The sequence below is a fragment of the Phyllobates terribilis genome, unplaced genomic scaffold, assembly GCF_046119375.1.
Source record: "Phyllobates terribilis strain yellow unplaced genomic scaffold, ASM4611937v1 Scaffold_63__1_contigs__length_7903474, whole genome shotgun sequence".
Taxonomy (NCBI): Eukaryota; Metazoa; Chordata; class Amphibia; order Anura; family Dendrobatidae; genus Phyllobates; species Phyllobates terribilis.
In genome coordinates, this window is record NW_027362823.1 from 2,824,838 (window position 1) to 2,847,965 (window position 23,128).

The following is a 23,128-nucleotide window of genomic DNA, read 5'->3' on the forward strand; positions in this document are numbered from 1 at the left end:
GATGGTGTGTGTGCAACAATATACTGAAAGGTCAATTATATTGTGCAGCTTATCTCACCACCTGTAGTTATTTAGGTGAAAGCTCCAAAATGCTTGCCTAATATGTCTGTTTATCCAAAAGGAAGTAAAAAGGGAGAGCTAGAAAGATAGCATTGCATCACATTACATGGCAATGCAATGCACAGTTGCTGAAGTTGAACCAAAATGAGCTTGTAATCTGGCTTCTGCAACTTTGAACATGAAAAATCCAATGAGGAGAAGAAAAGCAAAGCCAAAGAGTCCATCCCAAAATCCGACAAACAAGCAAAATGAACAAAAAACATTGAATTCAATTCTTTCTGATTTTAGAAACTGCATTAAAGAAGGGGTGCACCGGTCCTGGAGATACTGCAATACCAGGTCAATGCGTGGAGTGGACAGAGCAAGCTCTTTTTCCATCTCCCTGTTCTAAAAATCCATTTAATATATGGTCCCCAGATAGGGGACGTATCAGATATTAAACTGATAAGAACAGATACTACACTTGATCTTAGCCAAAAGGCCGAGAAGCGATAACCAGAATTGGTTTCAAACTACGGAGCCACCCAAGGATCCTGAAAAGTCCATTTGTGGAGATGAGCTCCTGGACTCCCGTTAAGAAGACATGTTGTCAACCTCTAGATCCCTTACATGCCTGCACTTTTCGGCTTGCTGCTGCTGCAATCCACGCGTTTTAGATCTGCATAACTCCACCTCTTTAAACACAGCACCTTCACCCCCTGCTGTTCCCACCCGCCTCAACACCGTTGGAAGGGAGGAGAACCAATTAAGGCGGGGGGTGGGGTGGAACGAGCAGCTGTCTACCCTTAGCAGGAGGGCTCCTGATTACATACCTCTCCTGCTGCTGCTGCTGCTGGCTGTCCAGCAGCAGACTGAAGGTGGCTGCTGCTGTGCACAGGTATATAAAGGCTCAGAGCCTATTATGACACGCGCAGCCAGCGTTCCATTGCCACATTCCATCTACTGCAGGCAGGATACCTGGCTGGCTGAATGTCGCTGAGAAGCTCACAGAGACCGCCATAAGCAACAGTTTAACAGAATGCCACAGACTAATCAACCAAACTTTTTGGGTTGGGTTCTCTTTTATAGTCTGCAGGCATTAAATGAAAGAAGTCAGTGTTCCAGCAGAGGGAGACAACGTTTCAGAAAAGGCATTGTAGCAAACCAAAAAAGAAATTTTAAGCGCAGCAGAGTAACCAGCGCACATACCTGTTAGCTCAGGTGAGTTTAAAAGGCTGCTGTTGATAACAAGGGCATTTGCTAAATAGATGGTGTGTGTGCAACAATATACTGAAAGGTCAATTATATTGTGCAGCTTATCTCACCACCTGTAGTTATTTAGGTGAAAACTCCAAAATGCTTGCCTAATATGTCTGTTTATCCAAAAGGAAGTAAAAAGGGAGAGCTAGAAAGATAGCATTGCATCACATTACATGGCAATGCAATGCACAGTTGCTGAAGTTGAACCAAAATGAGCTTGTAATCTGGCTTCTGCAACTTTGAACATGAAAAATCCAATGAGGAGAAGAAAAGCAAAGCCAAAGAGTCCATCCCAAAATCCGACAAACAAGCAAAATGAACAAAAAACATTGAATTCAATTCTTTCTGATTTTAGAAACTGCATTAAAGAAGGGGTGCACCGGTCCTGGAGATACTGCAATACCAGGTCAATGCGTGGAGTGGACAGAGCAAGCTCTTTTTCCATCTCCCTGTTCTAAAAATCCATTTAATATATGGTCCCCAGATAGGGGACGTATCAGATATTAAACTGATAAGAACAGATACTACACTTGATCTTAGCCAAAAGGCCGAGAAGCGATAACCAGAATTGGTTTCAAACTACGGAGCCACCCAAGGATCCTGAAAAGTCCATTTGTGGAGATGAGCTCCTGGACTCCCGTTAAGAAGACATGTTGTCAACCTCTAGATCCCTTACATGCCTGCACTTTTCGGCTTGCTGCTGCTGCAATCCACGCGTTTTAGATCTGCATAACTCCACCTCTTTAAACACAGCACCTTCACCCCCTGCTGTTCCCACCCGCCTCAACACCGTTGGAAGGGAGGAGAACCAATTAAGGCGGGGGGTGGGGTGGAACGAGCAGCTGTCTACCCTTAGCAGGAGGGCTCCTGATTACATACCTCTCCTGCTGCTGCTGCTGCTGGCTGTCCAGCAGCAGACTGAAGGTGGCTGCTGCTGTGCACAGATATATAAAGGCTCAGAGCCTATTATGACACGCGCAGCCAGCGTTCCATTGCCACATTCCATCTACTGCAGGCAGGATACCTGGCTGGCTGAATGTCGCTGAGAAGCTCACAGAGACCGCCATAAGCAACAGTTTAACAGAATGCCACAGACTAATCAACCAAACTTTTTGGGTTGGGTTCTCTTTTATAGTCTGCAGGCATTAAATGAAAGAAGTCAGTGTTCCAGCAGAGGGAGACAACGTTTCAGAAAAGGCATTGTAGCAAACCAAAAAAGAAATTTTAAGCGCAGCAGAGTAACCAGCGCACATACCTGTTAGCTCAGGTGAGTTTAAAAGGCTGCTGTTGATAACAAGGGCATTTGCTAAATAGATGGTGTGTGTGCAACAATATACTGAAAGGTCAATTATATTGTGCAGCTTATCTCACCACCTGTAGTTATTTAGGTGAAAGCTCCAAAATGCTTGCCTAATATGTCTGTTTATCCAAAAGGAAGTAAAAAGGGAGAGCTAGAAAGATAGCATTGCATCACATTACATGGCAATGCAATGCACAGTTGCTGAAGTTGAACCAAAATGAGCTTGTAATCTGGCTTCTGCAACTTTGAACATGAAAAATCCAATGAGGAGAAGAAAAGCAAAGCCAAAGAGTCCATCCCAAAATCCGACAAACAAGCAAAATGAACAAAAAACATTGAATTCAATTCTTTCTGATTTTAGAAACTGCATTAAAGAAGGGGTGCACCGGTCCTGGAGATACTGCAATACCAGGTCAATGCGTGGAATGGACAGAGCAAGCTCTTTTTCCATCTCCCTGTTCTAAAAATCCATTTAATATATGGTCCCCAGATAGGGGACGTATCAGATATTAAACTGATAAGAACAGATACTACACTTGATCTTAGCCAAAAGGCCGAGAAGCGATAACCAGAATTGGTTTCAAACTACGGATCCACCCAAGGATCCTGAAAAGTCCATTTGTGGAGATGAGCTCCTGGACTCCCGTTAAGAAGACATGTTGTCAACCTCTAGATCCCTTACATGCCTGCACTTTTCGGCTTGCTGCTGCTGCAATCCACGCGTTTTAGATCTGCATAACTCCACCTCTTTAAACACAGCACCTTCACCCCCTGCTGTTCCCACCCGCCTCAACACCGTTGGAAGGGAGGAGAACCAATTAAGGCGGGGGGTGGGGTGGAACGAGCAGCTGTCTACCCTTAGCAGGAGGGCTCCTGATTACATACCTCTCCTGCTGCTGCTGCTGGCTGTCCAGCAGCAGACTGAAGGTGGCTGCTGCTATGCACAGGTATATAAAGGCTCAGAGCCTATTATGACACGCGCAGCCAGCGTTCCATTGCCACATTCCATCTACTGCAGGCAGGATACCTGGCTGGCTGAATGTTGCTGAGAAGCTCACAGAGACCGCCATAAGCAACAGTTTAACAGAATGCCACAGACTAATCAACCAAACTTTTTGGGTTGGGTTCTCTTTTATAGTCTGCAGGCATTAAATGAAAGAAGTCAGTGTTCCAGCAGAGGGAGACAACGTTTCAGAAAAGGCATTGTAGCAAACCAAAAAAGAAATTTTAAGCGCAGCAGAGTAACCAGCGCACATACCTGTTAGCTCAGGTGAGTTTAAAAGGCTGCTGTTGATAACAAGGGCATTTGCTAAATAGATGGTGTGTGTGCAACAATATACTGAAAGGTCAATTATATTGTGCAGCTTATCTCACCACCTGTAGTTATTTAGGTGAAAGCTCCAAAATGCTTGCCTAATATGTCTGTTTATCCAAAAGGAAGTAAAAAGGGAGAGCTAGAAAGATAGCATTGCATCACATTACATGGCAATGCAATGCACAGTTGCTGAAGTTGAACCAAAATGAGCTTGTAATCTGGCTTCTGCAACTTTGAACATGAAAAATCCAATGAGGAGAAGAAAAGCAAAGCCAAAGAGTCCATCCCAAAATCCGACAAACAAGCAAAATGAACAAAAAACATTGAATTCAATTCTTTCTGATTTTAGAAACTGCATTAAAGAAGGGGTGCACCGGTCCTGGAGATACTGCAATACCAGGTCAATGCGTGGAGTGGACAGAGCAAGCTCTTTTTCCATCTCCCTGTTCTAAAAATCCATTTAATATATGGTCCCCAGATAGGGGACGTATCAGATATTAAACTGATAAGAACAGATACTACACTTGATCTTAGCCAAAAGGCCGAGAAGCGATAACCAGAATTGGTTTCAAACTACGGAGCCACCCAAGGATCCTGAAAAGTCCATTTGTGGAGATGAGCTCCTGGACTCCCGTTAAGAAGACATGTTGTCAACCTCTAGATCCCTTACATGCCTGCACTTTTCGGCTTGCTGCTGCTGCAATCCACGCGTTTTAGATCTGCATAACTCCACCTCTTTAAACACAGCACCTTCACCCCCTGCTGTTCCCACCCGCCTCAACACCGTTGGAAGGGAGGAGAACCAATTAAGGCGGGGGGTGGGGTGGAACGAGCAGCTGTCTACCCTTAGCAGGAGGGCTCCTGATTACATACCTCTCCTGCTGCTGCTGCTGCTGGCTGTCCAGCAGCAGACTGAAGGTGGCTGCTGCTGTGCACAGGTATATAAAGGCTCAGAGCCTATTATGACACGCGCAGCCAGCGTTCCATTGCCACATTCCATCTACTGCAGGCAGGATACCTGGCTGGCTGAATGTCGCTGAGAAGCTCACAGAGACCGCCATAAGCAACAGTTTAACAGAATGCCACAGACTAATCAACCAAACTTTTTGGGTTGGGTTCTCTTTTATAGTCTGCAGGCATTAAACGAAAGAAGTCAGTGTTCCAGCAGAGGGAGACAACGTTTCAGAAAAGGCATTGTAGCAAACCAAAAAAGAAATTTTAAGCGCAGCAGAGTAACCAGCGCACATACCTGTTAGCTCAGGTGAGTTTAAAAGGCTGCTGTTGATAACAAGGGCATTTGCTAAATAGATGGTGTGTGTGCAACAATATACTGAAAGGTCAATTATATTGTGCAGCTTATCTCACCACCTGTAGTTATTTAGGTGAAAGCTCCAAAATGCTTGCCTAATATGTCTGTTTATCCAAAAGGAAGTAAAAAGGGAGAGCTAGAAAGATAGCATTGCATCACATTACATGGCAATGCAATGCACAGTTGCTGAAGTTGAACCAAAATGAGCTTGTAATCTGGCTTCTGCAACTTTGAACATGAAAAATCCAATGAGGAGAAGAAAAGCAAAGCCAAAGAGTCCATCCCAAAATCCGACAAACAAGCAAAATGAACAAAAAACATTGAATTCAATTCTTTCTGATTTTAGAAACTGCATTAAAGAAGGGGTGCACCGGTCCTGGAGATACTGCAATACCAGGTCAATGCGTGGAGTGGACAGAGCAAGCTCTTTTTCCATCTCCCTGTTCTAAAAATCCATTTAATATATGGTCCCCAGATAGGGGACATATCAGATATTAAACTGATAAGAACAGATACTACACTTGATCTTAGCCAAAAGGCCGAGAAGCGATAACCAGAATTGGTTTCAAACTACGGAGCCACCCAAGGATCCTGAAAAGTCCATTTGTGGAGATGAGCTCCTGGACTCCCGTTAAGAAGACATGTTGTCAACCTCTAGATCCCTTACATGCCTGCACTTTTCGGCTTGCTGCTGCTGCAATCCACGCGTTTTAGATCTGCATAACTCCACCTCTTTAAACACAGCACCTTCACCCCCTGCTGTTCCCACCCGCCTCAACACCGTTGGAAGGGAGGAGAACCAATTAAGGCGGGGGGTGGGGTGGAACGAGCAGCTGTCTACCCTTAGCAGGAGGGCTCCTGATTACATACCTCTCCTGCTGCTGCTGCTGCTGGCTGTCCAGCAGCAGACTGAAGGTGGCTGCTGCTGTGCACAGGTATATAAAGGCTCAGAGCCTATTATGACACGCGCAGCCAGCGTTCCATTGCCACATTCCATCTACTGCAGGCAGGATACCTGGCTGGCTGAATGTCGCTGAGAAGCTCACAGAGACCGCCATAAGCAACAGTTTAACAGAATGCCACAGACTAATCAACCAAACTTTTTAGGTTGGGTTCTCTTTTATAGTCTGCAGGCATTAAATGAAAGAAGTCAGTGTTCCAGCAGAGGGAGACAACGTTTCAGAAAAGGCATTGTAGCAAACCAAAAAAGAAATTTTAAGCGCAGCATTAACCAGCGCACATACCTGTTAGCTCAGGTGAGTTTAAAAGGCTGCTGTTGATAACAAGGGCATTTGCTAAATAGATGGTGTGTGTGCAACAATATACTGAAAGGTCAATTATATTGTGCAGCTTATCTCACCACCTGTAGTTATTTAGGTGAAAGCTCCAAAATGCTTGCCTAATATGTCTGTTTATCCAAAAGGAAGTAAAAAGGGAGAGCTAGAAAGATAGCATTGCATCACATTACATGGCAATGCAATGCACAGTTGCTGAAGTTGAACCAAAATGAGCTTGTAATCTGGCTTCTGCAACTTTGAACATGAAAAATCCAATGAGGAGAAGAAAAGCAAAGCCAAAGAGTCCATCCCAAAATCCGACAAACAAGCAAAATGAACAAAAAACATTGAATTCAATTCTTTCTGATTTTAGAAACTGCATTAAAGAAGGGGTGCACCAGTCCTGGAGATACTGCAATACCAGGTCAATGCGTGGAGTGGACAGAGCAAGCTCTTTTTCCATCTCCCTGTTCTAAAAATCCATTTAATATATGGTCCCCAGATAGGGGACGTATCAGATATTAAACTGATAAGAACAGATACTACACTTGATCTTAGCCAAAAGGCCGAGAAGCGATAACCAGAACTGGTTTCAAACTACGGAGCCACCCAAGGATCCTGAAAAGTCCATTTGTGGAGATGAGCTCCTGGACTCCCGTTAAGAAGACATGTTGTCAACCTCTAGATCCCTTACATGCCTGCACTTTTCGGCTTGCTGCTGCTGCAATCCACGCGTTTTAGATCTGCATAACTCCACCTCTTTAAACACAGCACCTTCACCCCCTGCTGTTCCCACCCGCCTCAACACCGTTGGAAGGGAGGAGAACCAATTAAGGCGGGGGGTGGGGTGGAACGAGCAGCTGTCTACCCTTAGCAGGAGGGCTCCTGATTACATACCTCTCCTGCTGCTGCTGCTGCTGGCTGTCCAGCAGCAGACTGAAGGTGGCTGCTGCTGTGCACAGGTATATAAAGGCTCAGAGCCTATTATGACACGCGCAGCCAGCGTTCCATTGCCACATTCCATCTACTGCAGGCAGGATACCTGGCTGGCTGAATGTCGCTGAGAAGCTTACAGAGACCGCCATAAGCAACAGTTTAACAGAATGCCACAGACTAATCAACCAAACTTTTTGGGTTGGGTTCTCTTTTATAGTCTGCAGGCATTAAATGAAAGAAGTCAGTGTTCCAGCAGAGGGAGACAACGTTTCAGAAAAGGCATTGTAGCAAACCAAAAAAGAAATTTTAAGCGCAGCAGAGTAACCAGCGCACATACCTGTTAGCTCAGGTGAGTTTAAAAGGCTGCTGTTGATAACAAGGGCATTTGCTAAATAGATGGTGTGTGTGCAACAATATACTGAAAGGTCAATTATATTGTGCAGCTTATCTCACCACCTGTAGTTATTTAGGTGAAAGCTCCAAAATGCTTGCCTAATATGTCTGTTTATCCAAAAGGAAGTAAAAAGGGAGAGCTAGAAAGATAGCATTGCATCACATTACATGGCAATGCAATGCACAGTTGCTGAAGTTGAACCAAAATGAGCTTGTAATCTGGCTTCTGCAACTTTGAACATGAAAAATCCAATGAGGAGAAGAAAAGCAAAGCCAAAGAGTCCATCCCAAAATCCGACAAACAAGCAAAATGAACAAAAAACATTGAATTCAATTCTTTCTGATTTTAGAAACTGCATTAAAGAAGGGGTGCACCGGTCCTGGAGATACTGCAATACCAGGTCAATGCGTGGAGTGGACAGAGCAAGCTCTTTTTCCATCTCCCTGTTCTAAAAATCCATTTAATATATGGTCCACAGATAGGGGACGTATCAGATATTAAACTGATAAGAACAGATACTACACTTGATCTTAGCCAAAAGGCCGAGAAGCGATAACCAGAATTGGTTTCAAACTACGGAGCCACCCAAGGATCCTGAAAAGTCCATTTGTGGAGATGAGCTCCTGGACTCCCGTTAAGAAGACATGTTGTCAACCTCTAGATCCCTTACATGCCTGCACTTTTCGGCTTGCTGCTGCTGCAATCCACGCGTTTTAGATCTGCATAACTCCACCTCTTTAAACACAGCACCTTCACCCCGTGCTGTTCCCACCCGCCTCAACACCGTTGGAAGGGAGGAGAACCAATTAAGGCGGGGGGTGGTGTGGAACGAGCAGCTGTCTACCCTTAGCAGGAGGGCTCCTGATTACATACCTCTCCTGCTGCTGCTGCTGCTGGCTGTCCAGCAGCAGTCTGAAGGTGGCTGCTGCTGTACACAGGTATATAAAGGCTCAGAGCCTATTATGACACGCGCAGCCAGCGTTCCATTGCCACATTCCATCTACTGCAGGCAGGATACCTGGCTGGCTGAATGTCGCTGAGAAGCTCACAGAGACCGCCATAAGCAACAGTTTAACAGAATGCCACAGACTAATCAACCAAACTTTTTGGGTTGGGTTCTCTTTTATAGTCTGCAGGCATTAAATGAAAGAAGTCAGTGTTCCAGCAGAGGGAGACAACGTTTCAGAAAAGGCATTGTAGCAAACCAAAAAAGAAATTTTAAGCGCAGCAGAGTAACCAGCGCACATACCTGTTAGCTCAGGTGAGTTTAAAAGGCTGCTGTTGATAACAAGGGCATTTGCTAAATAGATGGTGTGTGTGCAACAATATACTGAAAGGTCAATTATATTGTGCAGCTTATCTCACCACCTGTAGTTATTTAGGTGAAAGCTCCAAAATGCTTGCCTAATATGTCTGTTTATCCAAAAGGAAGTAAAAAGGGAGAGCTAGAAAGATAGCATTGCATCACATTACATGGCAATGCAATGCACAGTTGCTGAAGTTGAACCAAAATGAGCTTGTAATCTGGCTTCTGCAACTTTGAACATGAAAAATCCAATGAGGAGAAGAAAAGCAAAGCTAAAGAGTCCATCCCAAAATCCGACAAACAAGCAAAATGAACAAAAAACATTGAATTCAATTCTTTCTGATTTTAGAAACTGCATTAAAGAAGGGGTGCACCGGTCCTGGAGATACTGCAATACCAGGTCAATGCGTGGAGTGGACAGAGCAAGCTCTTTTTCCATCTCCCTGTTCTAAAAATCCATTTAATATATGGTCCCCAGATAGGGGACGTATCAGATATTAAACTGATAAGAACAGATACTACACTTGATCTTAGCCAAAAGGCCGAGAAGCGATAACCAGAATTGGTTTCAAACTACGGAGCCACCCAAGGATCCTGAAAAGTCCATTTGTGGAGATGAGCTCCTGGCCTCCCGTTAAGAAGACATGTTGTCAACCTCTAGATCCCTTACATGCCTGCACTTTTCGGCTTGCTGCTGCTGCAATCCACGCGTTTTAGATCTGCATAACTCCACCTCTTTAAACACAGCACCTTCACCCCCTGCTGTTCCCACCTGCCTCAACACCGTTGGAAGGGAGGAGAACCAATTAAGGCGGGGGGTGGGGTGGAACGAGCAGCTGTCTACCCTTAGCAGGAGGGCTCCTGATTACATACCTCTCCTGCTGCTGCTGCTGCTGGCTGTCCAGCAGCAGACTGAAGGTGGCTGCTGCTGTGCACAGGTATATAAAGGCTCAGAGCCTATTATGACACGCGCAGCCAGCGTTCCATTGCCACATTCCATCTACTGCAGGCAGGATACCTGGCTGGCTGAATGTCGCTGAGAAGCTCACAGAGACCGCCATAAGCAACAGTTTAACAGAATGCCACAGACTAATCAACCAGACTTTTTGGGTTGGGTTCTCTTTTATAGTCTGCAGGCATTAAATGAAAGAAGTCAGTGTTCCAGCAGAGGGAGACAACGTTTCAGAAAAGGCATTGTAGCAAACCAAAAAAGAAATTTTAAGCGCAGCAGAGTAACCAGCGCACATACCTGTTAGCTCAGGTGAGTTTAAAAGGCTGCTGTTGATAACAAGGGCATTTGCTAAATAGATGGTGTGTGTGCAACAATATACTGAAAGGTCAATTATATTGTGCAGCTTATCTCACCACCTGTAGTTATTTAGGTGAAAGCTCCAAAATGCTTGCCTAATATGTCTGTTTATCCAAAAGGAAGTAAAAAGGGAGAGCTAGAAAGATAGCATTGCATCACATTACATGGCAATGCAATGCACAGTTGCTGAAGTTGAACCAAAATGAGCTTGTAATCTGGCTTCTGCAACTTTGAACATGAAAAATCCAATGAGGAGAAGAAAAGCAAAGCCAAAGAGTCCATCCCAAAATCCGACAAACAAGCAAAATGAACAAAAAACATTGAATTCAATTCTTTCTGATTTTAGAAACTGCATTAAAGAAGGGGTGCACCGGTCCTGGAGATACTGCAATACCAGGTCAATGCGTGGAGTGGACAGAGCAAGCTCTTTTTCCATCTCCCTGTTCTAAAAATCCATTTAATATATGGTCCCCAGATAGGGGACGTATCAGATATTAAACTGATAAGAACAGATTTTTTTTTTTTGAAAGCCCGAATTCGTGTACAAAACCCGAGTGCGCTTAAAAAAGTGACAAGTGCCACAAAAAAAGTGCACCAGGATGCTGGTCTTCTTGAAACCCTCTCCAAAAGGAGAAGGGTCCCCCAAACCATTCCCCGTCCCTCCGAGCCAAAAGGCCACAGCGAGGAACAGGGACAAAAAGCCACCTCCAGCCGAAGCCAGAGGCGACCCAATCTTACCCCCAGCACCTGCCCGAGTTCTCACCCGAGCAAGGCACTGGGAGCCAAAGACTGTGCTCCCCTCCCGGAAGAGGGGAGCCAACAACGCTCTCCTCCCGAAAGAGGAGAGCCAGGGGGGTTCAGGGGGGAGCGGAACCTGATGGCCACACACTCCCCCCCTAGACCTGCCAAGAGAGGAACCCGTAAGGGAACCGCATCCCGACAAAATCCTAGTAGGACGTGACACACGTGAATAAGTGGACACACAGTGACAAAGAAATTAAATAAATAGTGAAGGTTTCACAGTATAATACTGCCCGGACCTTCGACCGGGAATTGAAAAATTCCCCATCCTAAGGCCAGAAGGCCCGGAATAAGGGTGTGTGCGAAGAAAGAAAATTTGAAGTGCTTGTGCAAATGTGCCATAAACTCAAGTGGGGTTCCCAATCCCAGTGAGTTAAGGCACCCCAGGGTCACCACTCCTGGGGCACTTCACACTTCGGGCTTTCGATCTTCCACGGCCCAATGGCGTCGATCCTGGGGGGCCATGCTTTCCACCAGATGACTATATTAGCCACCTGGCGTACTAACAAGCGCCTAAACCCCAGTGTGCATAATGTATCAATCTACTAGGGCGGCCAACATCCAAAACCGCCTTTTCGAAAGATACTACACTTGATCTTAGCCAAAAGGCCGAGAAGCGATAACCAGAATTGGTTTCAAACTACGGAGCCACCCAAGGATCCTGAAAAGTCCATTTGTGGAGATGAGCTCCTGGACTCCCGTTAAGAAGACATGTTGTCAACCTCTAGATCCCTTACATGCCTGCACTTTTCGGCTTGCTGCTGCTGCAATCCACGCGTTTTAGATCTGCATAACTCCACCTCTTTAAACACAGCACCTTCACCCCCTGCTGTTCCCACCCGCCTCAACACCGTTGGAAGGGAGGAGAACCAATTAAGGCGGGGGGTGGGGTGGAACGAGCAGCTGTCTACCCTTAGCAGGAGGGCTCCTGATTACATACCTCTCCTGCTGCTGCTGCTGCTGGCTGTCCAGCAGCAGACTGAAGGTGGCTGCTGCTGTGCACAGGTATATAAAGGCTCAGAGCCTATTATGACACGCGCAGCCAGCGTTCCATTGCCACATTCCATCTACTGCAGGCAGGATACCTGGCTGGCTGAATGTCGCTGAGAAGCTCACAGAGACCGCCATAAGCAACAGTTTAACAGAATGCCACAGACTAATCAACCAGACTTTTTGGGTTGGGTTCTCTTTTATAGTCTGCAGGCATTAAATGAAAGAAGTCAGTGTTCCAGCAGAGGGAGACAACGTTTCAGAAAAGGCATTGTAGCAAACCAAAAAAGAAATTTTAAGCGCAGCAGAGTAACCAGCGCACATACCTGTTAGCTCAGGTGAGTTTAAAAGGCTGCTGTTGATAACAAGGGCATTTGCTAAATAGATGGTGTGTGTGCAACAATATACTGAAAGGTCAATTATATTGTGCAGCTTATCTCACCACCTGTAGTTATTTAGGTGAAAGCTCCAAAATGCTTGCCTAATATGTCTGTTTATCCAAAAGGAAGTAAAAAGGGAGAGCTAGAAAGATAGCATTGCATCACATTACATGGCAATGCAATGCACAGTTGCTGAAGTTGAACCAAAATGAGCTTGTAATCTGGCTTCTGCAACTTTGAACATGAAAAATCCAATGAGGAGAAGAAAAGCAAAGCCAAAGAGTCCATCCCAAAATCCGACAAACAAGCAAAATGAACAAAAAACATTGAATTCAATTCTTTCTGATTTTAGAAACTGCATTAAAGAAGGGGTGCACCGGTCCTGGAGATACTGCAATACCAGGTCAATGCGTGGAGTGGACAGAGCAAGCTCTTTTTCCATCTCCCTGTTCTAAAAATCCATTTAATATATGGTCCCCAGATAGGGGACGTATCAGATATTAAACTGATAAGAACAGATACTACACTTGATCTTAGCCAAAAGGCCGAGAAGCGATAACCAGAATTGGTTTCAAACTACGGAGCCACCCAAGGATCCTGAAAAGTCCATTTGTGGAGATGAGCTCCTGGACTCCCGTTAAGAAGACATGTTGTCAACCTCTAGATCCCTTACATGCCTGCACTTTTCGGCTTGCTGCTTCTGCAATCCACGCGTTTTAGATCTGCATAACTCCACCTCTTTAAACACAGCACCTTCACCCCCTGCTGTTCCCACCCGCCTCAACACCGTTGGAAGGGAGGAGAACCAATTAAGGCGGGGGGTGGGGTGGAACGAGCAGCTGTCTACCCTTAGCAGGAGGGCTCCTGATTACATACCTCTCCTGCTGCTGCTGCTGCTGCTGGCTGTCCAGCAGCAGACTGAAGGTGGCTGCTGCTGTGCACAGGTATATAAAGGCTCAGAGCCTATTATGACACGCGCAGCCAGCGTTCCATTGCCACATTCCATCTACTGCAGGCAGGATACCTGGCTGGCTGAATGTCGCTGAGAAGCTCACAGAGACCGCCATAAGCAACAGTTTAACAGAATGCCACAGACTAATCAACCAAACTTTTTGGGTTGGGTTCTCTTTTATAGTCTGCAGGCATTAAATGAAAGAAGTCAGTGTTCCAGCAGAGGGAGACAACGTTTCAGAAAAGGCATTGTAGCAAACCAAAAAAGAAATTTTAAGCGCAGCAGAGTAACCAGCGCACATACCTGTTAGCTCAGGTGAGTTTAAAAGGCTGCTGTTGATAACAAGGGCATTTGCTAAATAGATGGTGTGTGTGCAACAATATAAGATAAGATAAGATAAGATAAGATAAGATAAGATAAGATAAGATATACTTTATTTATCCCGTAGGAAATTGCGGTATCACAGCAGCAGAACACAGATCTCGAACATGACACATATGATAACATAACATTTGGAATACTTTAGACATTGCTTTTCAGACATTTGTTAAACACCCCCATAGCTGTTGGAACAAACGATCTCCTGTATTTTTCCTTTTTACACCTTAGTTGTATTAGGCGATTGCTGAATGTGCTCTTCTGTTTCGCAAACAGTTCATAAAGCGGGTGTGTGTTGTTGCCCATTATAGCTCTGCACTTCTTCTTAATCCTTTCCTCTACCACCTCTTCAAAAGTCCGAAGCTGTAGGCCCACCGTCGCGCTAGCCTTCTTTATAAGTTTGTTGAGCTTGTTGGCGTCAGCAACACGCACACTGTTACCCCAGCAAATTATTGCCGCAAAGGTGGCACTAGCCACAATGGATTGGTAGAACACCTCAAGCATTTTGCCACACACACCTTAACTTCCTTAGGAAGTACAATCTACTCATCCCCTTCTTGTAGACCTTCTCCACGTGGCACTTCCAGTCTAGCTTGCTATCCAGGTAAACCCCCAAATATTTGAAACTGTCCACCATCTCCACATCCTGACCGTCAATGGTAACAGGTAGGCATACCTTCTTGCACCTTCCATAGCTCATCACCAACTCCCTGGTTTTCTTAACATTTAGTTCTAGATGGTTAGCCTGGCACCATACTACAAAGTCCGCAACCACCCTTCTATATTCCTCTTCATCCTGGTCCTTCCCAATACCGCCAACTATCACAGAGTCATCCGAGTACTTCTGGAGGTAACAACGGTCTGATTTATACTGAAAGTCAGCTGTGTACAATGTAAAGAGGAATGGCGACAGCACTGTTCCCTGCGGGGCTCCGACACTGCTCAGTACACTATCTGATGTAGCCGTCCCCCACCTAACAAACTGTGGCCTATCCGACAGGTAGTCAATTATCCAATTCACAAGTCCCTCATCCACCGCCATTTTAATCAACTTTCCACGCAGTAAGAGTGGCTGTAATGTGTTGAACGCACTAGAGAAATCAAAGAACAAAGCACGCACTGTGGTTCCATCATTGTCCAAAAAGGAATGTACTGTTTGTAGCAGAGACGCTACAGCATCGTCCACCCCCAGTCCCTGCCGGTACGCAAACTGAAGATCATCAGTATGCGCCATCACCCTCGGACACAAGTGAGCAAGTACTATTCTCTCCAAGGACTTCATCGCATGCGATGTTAAGGCCACCGGTCTATAGTCCCCCGGGGAAGTCGGGAAGGTAGTCTTGGGAACCGGCACCAGGCAGGAAGTCTTCCATAGCACTGGTACTCTCTTTGATTGTAAGCTCTGGTTAAAGAGATGCTGGAAGACAGTACACAACTCATTTGCACACACTCTGAGGACACGTGGACTGAGACCGTCAGGCCCTGCTGCTTTGCCAATGGCCAGCTTACTAAACTGGTCCCTCACGACATTTTTGGAGACCGAGAAATGATCTATTTCACCCCCTGTTAATTTAGCTAGTTGTTCCCCGGCCTCCTCCCCCTTCCCTGCTGCTACCGCACCTTTATTGCTGAATCTATTGAAGAACTCATTCATTTCATTAGCCATTCTAAGTCCACCACCCACCTGCTCCGACCTTGCCTTAAACCCAGTCACTAGCTTCATTCCAGCCCACACCTCTCTGGAGCTTTTTCGTGCAAATTGATTTTCTAATTTAACTCTGAATGCCTCACGGGCAATCTTAATTTTCCCCTTTAGGTCTCGCTGTATAATTTTCAATGCCTCCTTGTCCTTCCTTTTAAAAGCCAGTTTTTTCATGTTTAGTAAATGTTTCAACTCTTTTGTAATCCATGGCTTATTGTTTGCATAACACCGAATCTCTTGAACAGGTACTACAATGTCCATACAGAAGTTGATGTAATCAGTAACTCTGCCAGTAATCTCATTAACATCACAATTCTCTTTCATGGTACACAACACCTCCCAGTCTGTACAATCAAAGCAGTCTTGTAACGCCTCCTCTGCTGCTGGACACCACTTCCTTATCTTTTTAATTGTCACTGGTTGTTTGCGGACGTCTGGTTGGTAAGCAGGAGACAATAGTATGAGGTTGTGGTCAGATTTCCCCAGGGGGGGTAATGCAGCCGATGAATAAGCATTCTTAACATTAGCAATATAGCAATATACTGAAAGGTCAATTATATTGTGCAGCTTATCTCACCACCTGTAGTTATTTAGGTGAAAGCTCCAAAATGCTTGCCTAATATGTCTGTTTATCCAAAAGGAAGTAAAAAGGGAGAGCTAGAAAGATAGCATTGCATCACATTACATGGCAATGCAATGCACAGTTGCTGAAGTTGAACCAAAATGAGCTTGTAATCTGGCTTCTGCAACTTTGAACATGAAAAATCCAATGAGGAGAAGAAAAGCAAAGCCAAAGAGTCCATCCCAAAATCCGACAAACAAGCAAAATGAACAAAAAACATTGAATTCAATTCTTTCTGATTTTAGAAACTGCATTAAAGAAGGGGTGCACCGGTCCTGGAGATACTGCAATACCAGGTCAATGCGTGGAGTGGACAGAGCAAGCTCTTTTTCCATCTCCCTGTTCTAAAAATCCATTTAATATATGGTCCCCAGATAGGGGACGTATCAGATATTAAACTGATAAGAACAGATACTACACTTGATCTTAGCCAAAAGGCCGAGAAGCGATAACCAGAATTGGTTTCAAACTACGGAGCCACCCAAGGATCCTGAAAAGTCCATTTGTGGAGATGAGCTCCTGGACTCCCGTTAAGAAGACATGTTGTCAACCTCTAGATCCCTTACATGCCTGCACTTTTCGGCTTGCTGCTGCTGCAATCCACGCGTTTTAGATCTGCATAACTCCACCTCTTTAAACACAGCACCTTCACCCCCTGCTGTTCCCACCCGCCTCAACACCGTTGGAAGGGAGGAGAACCAATTAAGGCGGGGGGTGGGGTGGAACGAGCAGCTGTCTACCCTTAGCAGGAGGGCTCCTGATTACATACCTCTCCTGCTGCTGCTGCTGCTGGCTGTCCAGCAGCAGACTGAAGGTGGCTGCTGCTGTGCACAGGTATATAAAGGCTCAGAGCCTATTATGACACGCGCAGCCAGCGTTCCATTGCCACATTCCATCTACTGCAGGCAGGATACCTGGCTGGCTGAATGTCGCTGAGAAGCTCACAGAGACCGCCATAAGCAACAGTTTAACAGAATGCCACAGACTAATCAACCAAACTTTTTGGGTTGGGTTCTCTTTTATAGTCTGCAGGCATTAAATGAAAGAAGTCAGTGTTCCAGCAGAGGGAGACAACGTTTCAGAAAAGGCATTGTAGCAAACCAAAAAAGAAATTTTAAGCGCAGCAGAGTAACCAGCGCACATACCTGTTAGCTCAGGTGAGTTTAAAAGGCTGCTGTTGATAACAAGGGCATTTGCTAAATAGATGGTGTGTGTGCAACAATATACTGAAAGGTCAATTATATTGTGCAGCTTATCTCACCACCTGTAGTTATTTAGGTGAAAGCTCCAAAATGCTTGCCTAATATGTCTGTTTATCCAAAAGGAAGTAAAAAGGGAGAGCTAGAAAGATAGCATTGCATCACATTACATGGCAATGCAATGCACAGTTGCTGAAGTTGAACCAAAATGAGCTTGTAATCTGGCTTCTGCAACTTTGAACATGAAAAATCCAATGAGGAGAAGAAAAGCAAAGCCAAAGAGTCCATCCCAAAATCCGACAAACAAGTAAAATGAACAAAAAACATTGAATTCAATTCTTTCTGATTTTAGAAACTGCATTAAAGAAGGGGTGCACCGGTCCTGGAGATACTGCAATACCAGGTCAATGCGTGGAGTGGACAGAGCAAGCTCTTTTTCCATCTCCCTGTTCTAAAAATCCATTTAATATATGGTCCCCAGATAGGGGACGTATCAGATATTAAACTGATAAGAACAGATACTACACTTGATCTTAGCCAAAAGGCCGAGAAGCGATAACCAGAATTGGTTTCAAACTACGGAGCCACCCAAGGATCCTGAAAAGTCCATTTGTGGAGATGAGCTCCTGGACTCCCGTTAAGAAGACATGTTGTCAACCTCTAGATCCCTTACATGCCTGCACTTTTCGGCTTGCTGCTGCTGCAATCCACGCGTTTTAGATCTGCATAACTCCACCTCTTTAAACACAGCACCTTCACCCCCTGCTGTTCCCACCCGCCTCAACACCATTGGAAGGGAGGAGAACCAATTAAGGCGGGGGGTGGGGTGGAACGAGCAGCTGTCTACCCTTAGCAGGAGGGCTCCTGATTACATACCTCTCCTGCTGCTGCTGCTGCTGGCTGTCCAGCAGCAGACTGAAGGTGGCTGCTGCTGTGCACAGGTATATAAAGGCTCAGAGCCTATTATGACACGCGCAGCCAGCGTTCCATTGCCACATTCCATCTACTGCAGGCAGGATACCTGGCTGGCTGAATGTCGCTGAGAAGCTCACAGAGACCGCCATAAGCAACAGTTTAACAGAATGCCACAGACTAATCAACCAAACTTTTTGGGTTGGGTTCTCTTTTATAGTCTGCAGGCATTAAATGAAAGAAGTCAGTGTTCCAGCAGAGGGAGACAACGTTTCAGAAAAGGCATTGTAGCAAACCAAAAAAGAAATTTTAAGCGCAGCAGAGTAACCAGCGCACATACCTGTTAGCTCAGGTGAGTTTAAAAGGCTGCTGTTGATAACAAGGGCATTTGCTAAATAGATGGTGTGTGTGCAACAATATACTGAAAGGTCAATTATATTGTGCAGCTTATCTCACCACCTGTAGTTATTTAGGTGAAAGCTCCAAAATGCTTGCCTAATATGTCTGTTTATCCAAAAGGAAGTAAAAAGGGAGAGCTAGAAAGATAGCATTGCATCACATTACATGGCAATGCAATGCACAGTTGCTGAAGTTGAACCAAAATGAGCTTGTAATCTGGCTTCTGCAACTTTGAACATGAAAAATCCAATGAGGAGAAGAAAAGCAAAGCCAAAGAGTCCATCCCAAAATCCGACAAACAAGCAAAATGAACAAAAAACATTGAATTCAATTCTTTCTGATTTTAGAAACTGCATTAAAGAAGGGGTGCACCGGTCCTGGAGATACTGCAATACCAGGTCAATGCGTGGAGTGGACAGAGCAAGCTCTTTTTCCATCTCCCTGTTCTAAAAATCCATTTAATATATGGTCCCCAGATAGGGGACGTATCAGATATTAAACTGATAAGAACAGATTTTTTTTTTTTTGACTTGGAATGTACCCAAACATAGGTACACCCGTTTATTGGATAAAACTTAATTACAATACATTAGATATGAACATAAAATCATTACATTTTAAAATGCATTCGTACATAAATTGATTTCAGTTCAATAAGGCAGTAAAATTACATTAAAATACAGACAATGTGTTTAGATTGCTGTGTTCCATTCTTTTACCAGCCATTGTTTTGATAAAATTACATTTCTCTTTTTATCCAATAAATAATACATATACATTTCACTAAAAGCCAACTCTAAAACATCTTTCACAGATAAAACATCGTGTTTAAAAAGAAGGATGTTCCTGGCCTTCCATAGAGCTTCTTTGATGGTACTGATTGTCTTCCATGCGATGATCCTCTTGCTGGCGTTGGGGCACTCCACACGACCAAATAAGACAGTTTCAAAAGTAAGATCCTTAATGTTTGTCATTTTTTGAAGCAAAGGAAATATTGTAGTCCATGTTTGTCGTGCAAAGTGACAAGTCCATAAAACATGTAAAACAGTCTCATCTCCGAGGCATCTTTGTCTTGGACATCTGGCAGTTCTCACGAGTCCTCTTCGGTGTTGGAATGCCCGACATGGAAGACAATCATGCACACAGCTCCAGGCCAGGTCCTTCTGGGAATTAAAAAGATAGGGTTCATTAATAACTTTCCATATGTCAGTACATTTATTATCATTAAAATTCCCAATCTGTACAATTGATTCCTTTTGTTTGAAACCATTTAAAATCATCTTGCTATCTCTTAAGTCTTCTGCACTTTTCCCTTTTAAGTCATACGTGTTTACAATAGTTCCTAAAATCTTATAGCTTTCTGGTGTATTAAGAGCATATGGGGAACTTAAAACTGTTTCAAACCATCCATGACGTTTCATAAAATAACCTGTGTTAAAACGGATGAAATATGACCAATAACTATTTTTCGACAGTGCATTAAAACATAAAACAAAAAATCTTATTAAAACAAAAGCTCTAAAATCGGGGAAATCTTTACCGCCTTTCTCTTTAGGCTTGACCACTAACTCTCTTTTCAATTTCTCCATCTTGGAGCTCCAGAAAAAAGTGAAACAAGCTTTGATTATTTTCGTAAAGGTATGTGTGGGGGGGGGAAACACCAAACTTAAGTACAATAACAAAGGCACAATTACCATTTTTATAACTAGTACCTTCCCTTCCATTGTTAATTTCCTCAACCTCCACATACATAGTTTTTGATTTACCTTTTGTGCCACAAGATCCCAGCTTTCTTTACCTTTGTTTGTTTCGTTAAAAATCACACCTAGAATCTTTACAGAGTCACATTCAGGAACCGGTACATCATTTAAAATCATATTCCCCACATTTAAAATACAGCTTTTGTTAAAATTTACTTTAAAACCAGATCCACCACAGAAGTATTCCACTTGCCGTAGTGTTTTCCGGATAGACAGGTCATCTTTACATGTTATGGCTACATCATCCATATATCCAGTAACTTTTGCTTCTAGCCCTCCCCCACCTGGCAAATGGACGCCTCGGATTTGCTTGTCTCTCCTTAAGACACTGAGTAGGGGTTCAAGGGCACAAATAAATAACAAGGGGGACAGAGGGCAACCTTGTTTTACACCAGAATTTAAAAACACATCACTTGTCTTAAAACCATTTACTAAAACCTTACTAGTGCAACCATGATAAAATGCTTTGAGAGAGCATAAAAAACCTTCTGGTATACCCATTTTAGCTAAAATATTAAAAAGGAATTGGTGTGACACTCTATCAAATGCTTTTTCAAAGTCGAGAGACAGGACTGCCAGCTTACTTCCCCTCGACTTTGTGTCATCTATTACATCTTTGATTAGATTCAAATTTTCCCAAACACTCCTTCCTGGTATGCCACACACTTGGTTTGGGTGGATTATGTTACCTATTACCTTTTTAAGTCTATTTGCACAAATTTTTGCCATTATTTTGTAATCACAATTTAGAAGGGTGATAGGTCTCCAATTTCTTAGTTGCGTTTTGTCTTCCTTTTTGTATATAAGGGAGACCTCACCTTTCTTCCAGGAGTTCGGTAGGGTTTTTGTATTAAAAACCTCGTTAAAAACATAAAATAAATCCTCCTGTAAAATATCATAAAAAACCTTATAAAATTCTATGGGTATACCATCAGGCCCCGGTACTTTACCAGACTTAAAGCTTCTTATGGTCTCAGATATCTCATCTTCAGTTAGACTCTGTAATAAAACATCTTGTGAGACAGGGTCTAAAACAGTTGTAATTTCATCCAAAGTACTTTTCATAAAATGGTCATCAACAGATTTTGTGTTAAAAAGCTCGGAATAAAATTCATGCACTTTAGCTAAAATACCCTCTATGTCTTGTTTACCTTCCATTGATTCAATAAAAACACGATTTTTCACCATACATTTAAAAAAATATCGTGAACAGGTTTCATTATTTTCAACATGTTGGACCTTTGCATGGAAAATTAACTCTTTACCTCTCTGTTCTAAGGTATGCTGAATTTCACTTTTTAAGTCACTAATTTCTTTATCTACTTCAATCTCATGGCTCTTCAATTTATATAAGGTCTCCAATCTAGTGTTGAGTTGGCAATAAAATTCTCTTTTCTCTTTAGCTTTCTGGACCCCAACCTTCATAAAAAAATCTCTTATGTTCTTTTTCATCTTTTCCCACCACCTACTTATAGGGATATGGGGGTCTCTTATTCTTTTAAAATGTAAATAAAATTCAGTAAAATCAGATAAAACTTGGGGGTCTTCTAAAAGGGAAATGTTTAACTTCCAGGTACCTTTTCCTTTTTTCTTAAAATCATTACATTTCACATAAAAGGATAAAAGTTTGTGATCAGAAAAAACATTAGATAAAAGCTCACATTTAAAAGGCAATACATTTTTAGAGCAGAAAATAAAATCAATCCTGGAGCTACAATTCACGTTGCTCCAGGTTACCCATTCCTCTGCAGGCAAGTCTTTATTACACTCCTTAAAAACATCTGTTAAATTAAAATCTTGTATGACATTTTTTAACATAAAACACGTTTTATCATAATTCCTACTTGTGGAGCTTGAGAACCTTTTTTCTCCACCTAAAATGCAATTAAAATCTCCTGATAAAATAAGAGGGACAGAATCATTAATAAATAAGGGTAACATATTCAACATATCAGCTCTTTCTTGCTTATCTGTGGCTCCATAAAAGTTTAAAAATTGCCATTTAAAACCATCAATAAAAGCTTTTACTAATAAAATTCTACCTGGTAAAACCTCTTGAACAGAGTCAATAAAAACATTCCCTTTAAAAAGAATGGCGACCCCTGCTGACCTGGACCCGTTTGATCCTGACCATACTGAGGGTCCATGTGCCCAATCAGTCTCATATTCTGTATAATTTAAACTGTGTGGGATGCAGCATTCCTGTAAAAAGAAAACTGTAGCTGTTAGAGAGGATAAAAAATCAAAGAGAGCAACTCTTCTGGTCTTAGTTTTCAACCCTCTAGCGTTAAGAGAAAAACCGCTAATCCCTGCCATAAGAGAAAAAAAGGAAATTTAGCATTCTTTCAAACTCTTACCTCAGCTGGTTTATATTTCTATTCCAGGAGATGAGGGATCATTGATCGTCAACAGAGAGCCCGTCACGGAGGACTCCTCATCTGTTAGTGTCCCAGACCGTAGACCTCCCAGGATATACTCTTGTTCCATTCTGTCCAACTCTGCTTGGTCGTATTGCCTGCCTCTTTGCTCACGAACCCCCATTTGGACCCCTATCGAGGCACCATCTGGGGGAATCGTATCGAGCACAT

The 23,128-nt window shown here is 43.5% G+C and overlaps 12 non-coding genes and 2 pseudogenes across 12 annotated transcripts; all 14 read right to left on the bottom strand.

Moving 5' to 3' along the window:
- Positions 1-362: 362 nt before the first annotated feature.
- LOC141192614 (U2 spliceosomal RNA) lies at positions 363-553 on the bottom strand. Its single transcript, XR_012265960.1, has one exon. It is a non-coding gene; the product is annotated as a U2 spliceosomal RNA (small nuclear RNA).
- Positions 554-1,668: 1,115 nt separating this feature from the next.
- Positions 1,669-1,859, bottom strand: LOC141192625 (U2 spliceosomal RNA). Its single transcript, XR_012265961.1, has one exon. It is a non-coding gene; the product is annotated as a U2 spliceosomal RNA (small nuclear RNA).
- A 1,115-nt stretch (positions 1,860-2,974) lies between these two features.
- LOC141193054 (U2 spliceosomal RNA) lies at positions 2,975-3,165 on the bottom strand. Its single transcript, XR_012266353.1, has one exon. It is a non-coding gene; the product is annotated as a U2 spliceosomal RNA (small nuclear RNA).
- A 1,112-nt stretch (positions 3,166-4,277) lies between these two features.
- LOC141192636 (U2 spliceosomal RNA) lies at positions 4,278-4,468 on the bottom strand. The gene has a single exon (XR_012265962.1). It is a non-coding gene; the product is annotated as a U2 spliceosomal RNA (small nuclear RNA).
- Positions 4,469-5,583: 1,115 nt separating this feature from the next.
- Positions 5,584-5,774, bottom strand: LOC141192657 (U2 spliceosomal RNA). Its single transcript, XR_012265967.1, has one exon. It is a non-coding gene; the product is annotated as a U2 spliceosomal RNA (small nuclear RNA).
- A 1,113-nt stretch (positions 5,775-6,887) lies between these two features.
- LOC141193049 (U2 spliceosomal RNA) lies at positions 6,888-7,078 on the bottom strand. The gene has a single exon (XR_012266348.1). It is a non-coding gene; the product is annotated as a U2 spliceosomal RNA (small nuclear RNA).
- Positions 7,079-8,193: 1,115 nt separating this feature from the next.
- Positions 8,194-8,384, bottom strand: LOC141193104 (U2 spliceosomal RNA). Its single transcript, XR_012266402.1, has one exon. It is a non-coding gene; the product is annotated as a U2 spliceosomal RNA (small nuclear RNA).
- Positions 8,385-9,499: 1,115 nt separating this feature from the next.
- Positions 9,500-9,690, bottom strand: LOC141192647 (U2 spliceosomal RNA). Its single transcript, XR_012265963.1, has one exon. It is a non-coding gene; the product is annotated as a U2 spliceosomal RNA (small nuclear RNA).
- A 1,115-nt stretch (positions 9,691-10,805) lies between these two features.
- LOC141192570 (U2 spliceosomal RNA) lies at positions 10,806-10,981 on the bottom strand (annotated as a pseudogene).
- A 794-nt stretch (positions 10,982-11,775) lies between these two features.
- On the bottom strand, positions 11,776-11,867 carry LOC141192637 (U2 spliceosomal RNA; annotated as a pseudogene).
- A 1,115-nt stretch (positions 11,868-12,982) lies between these two features.
- Positions 12,983-13,173, bottom strand: LOC141192654 (U2 spliceosomal RNA). The gene has a single exon (XR_012265964.1). It is a non-coding gene; the product is annotated as a U2 spliceosomal RNA (small nuclear RNA).
- Positions 13,174-16,529: 3,356 nt separating this feature from the next.
- Positions 16,530-16,720, bottom strand: LOC141192655 (U2 spliceosomal RNA). Its single transcript, XR_012265965.1, has one exon. It is a non-coding gene; the product is annotated as a U2 spliceosomal RNA (small nuclear RNA).
- A 1,115-nt stretch (positions 16,721-17,835) lies between these two features.
- Positions 17,836-18,026, bottom strand: LOC141192656 (U2 spliceosomal RNA). The gene has a single exon (XR_012265966.1). It is a non-coding gene; the product is annotated as a U2 spliceosomal RNA (small nuclear RNA).
- Positions 18,027-19,141: 1,115 nt separating this feature from the next.
- LOC141192541 (U2 spliceosomal RNA) lies at positions 19,142-19,333 on the bottom strand. Its single transcript, XR_012265915.1, has one exon. It is a non-coding gene; the product is annotated as a U2 spliceosomal RNA (small nuclear RNA).
- Positions 19,334-23,128: the final 3,795 nt, after the last annotated feature.